Raw genomic sequence first — 2,500 nt, 5'->3', positions numbered from 1 at the left:
CTCGTTGCGTTCGTTAGATTATTTTTTAATTTTTTTATAGAGATTCAATACATTTATGTCAGGATATTTTTTTAAAGATAATTTATATTTATTTATTACTTCATTATACATATTTTAAGGTATCAAGACTGATATGAAACTTAAAAATTATATTATTAACATTATTTACGCATTCGTAAATCGCGTCATGTTCTTTATTATTATTATTATTATATTTATTCGTCATCGTCATAATTATTATTTTAATTATAAAATATAATAATTTTAATTATAAATTTTTTTTTTTTCGATAAACGAATACCGGTGAAATTTAAATAAACGAAGATACAACTTTCTTTCTTTTTTTTTTTTTTGTTGTTGTTGTTGTTGTTGTTGTTGTTGTCGTTGTTGTTGCATTGACGTTGCATAATATCATATAATCATATACTATCTATAAAAATATAGAACAAAATAATCGAAGTTTTGGAGATTTTGGAGGGTTTGGGGTGTCAGTTGGGGGGGAGGGGGTTGGGGAGGGGGAGGGGGGGGGTTCGGATAGGGCTGCGTGTTCTGGGGTTCGTCGTCTTATGATATCAGATCGAATATGAGAAACATAATAAAATAATAATAATAATAAAAAAAAAAATACATTCCGTTCGAACGAGCCGAATGTCATACTCATCGTCAGGCATATATATGGAGTAGTGACGGTTCGAACGTCGAACATTCAAAAATTGATGTTAGACGCGAAGTGACCGGATCAGTACTCTTGTATAACGAAAAAAATGTTATTATCGTTTTCATTTGTCGTCTTTGTTGCGTGTCTTCTGGCGTGTCTCTCGATTCGTCGTATCGCGTTATATTATACTTTACGTAGTGTAACAACAAGTATGTACGTACGATTCGTCTCGACCGCTGGGGGATATTCACTGACACACGTGAAAATGATAAAAAGATTCTTATTCGTTCTGTAAAACTGTGCCGACCGACGGACGCACGTAGATCTCTCTGCCTCATGCGCTCTTCCTCTTATCGTCGTCGTCGTCGCTCTCGCTACAATCTATCCTCATGGAATAAATGTTGATTCATTGTAGTCGATCTGCGACGTCGCGACGATATGAGAAAACGTTAGAGACGGAGTTCTTAAAAGATTCAGTGTATTCGTATAGTGTGTATAATTTTTATATTATATATGAACGGTCGTTTCTAAAATTCTTTTTGTTAATTTTTACATTTATCATGTACAAAAAATACACAACCCGAGTATCGGTACGATCACTCAAACACCGGGCGTCGATCCCAATGTTTTACGATAATAATCGTTGAACAATACATACGTACACGTCGTGTGCGAAGTGTTATTTTGAAAAAAAAACTCGATCTCGTTTAGAACGTTCGAATTCGTGACCGTTATGTGTCATTATGTGAAGACGCCTCCGCCGCCGCCGCCGCCGCCGCTGTCGTCGCGTTATATATTATAGCGCACGCGCGCGCGCGTGCTTAAAGCGCGTTTGTGTCTCATATAAATTTTTATAAGAGTCAACCGTTAAAATCTATCGCGTCTAACGCGATCGACGATACGGTGAGACGCTCGTTTCATACTGTGCGTATATTGTACATGCATGCATAAGTTTGTGTGTATTTTATATGCGAATATGAAACGAGAAGAGTAATTGACGACTTCAACAAGTCTCGGTTAGCTCCCTGGTTGATCCTGCCAGTAGTTATATGCTTGTCTCAAAGATTAAGCCATGCATGTCTCAGTGCAAGCCGTATTAAGGCGATACCGCGAATGGCTCAATATATCAGTTTTGGTTCCTTAGATCTTACTCAGTTACTTGGATAACTGTGGTAATTCTAGAGCTAATACATGCAATCAGAACTCTGACCAGTGATGGGATGAGTGCTTTTATTAGATCAAAACCAATCGACGGAGGGCGTCTCGTCCGAAGTCGTTAATTTTGATGAATCTGGATAACTTTTGCCGATCGCATGGTCCAGTACCGGCGACGCATCTTTCAAATGTCTGCCTTATCAACTTTCGATGGTAGTTTCTGCGACTACCATGGTTGTCACGGGTAACGGGGAATCAGGGTTCGATTCCGGAGAGGGAGCCTGAGAAACGGCTACCACATCCAAGGAAGGCAGCAGGCGCGCAAATTACCCACTCCCGGCACGGGGAGGTAGTGACGAAAAATAACGATACGGGACTCTTTCGAGGCCTCGTAATCGGAATGAGTACACTTTAAATATTTTAACGAGGAACAATTGGAGGGCAAGTCTGGTGCCAGCAGCCGCGGTAATTCCAGCTCCAATAGCGTATACTAAAATTGTTGCGGTTAAAAAGCTCGTAGTTGCATTTGTGCGCCGCGCTGTCGGTGCACCGCATCCGCGGTGATACTGACACGTCTGCGGAGCATATCGTCGGTGAGCCGGCGGTAAAACGCCGGTTCAATATCAAAATCCTATCGCGGTGCTCTTCAGTGAGTGTCGAGATGGGCCGACAATTTTACTTTGAACA

The sequence above is a fragment of the Vanessa atalanta genome, unplaced genomic scaffold (assembly GCF_905147765.1).
Source record: "Vanessa atalanta unplaced genomic scaffold, ilVanAtal1.2, whole genome shotgun sequence".
NCBI classification, from domain to species: Eukaryota; Metazoa; Arthropoda; class Insecta; order Lepidoptera; family Nymphalidae; genus Vanessa; species Vanessa atalanta.
Note: the sequence above shows the minus strand (reverse complement) of the source record.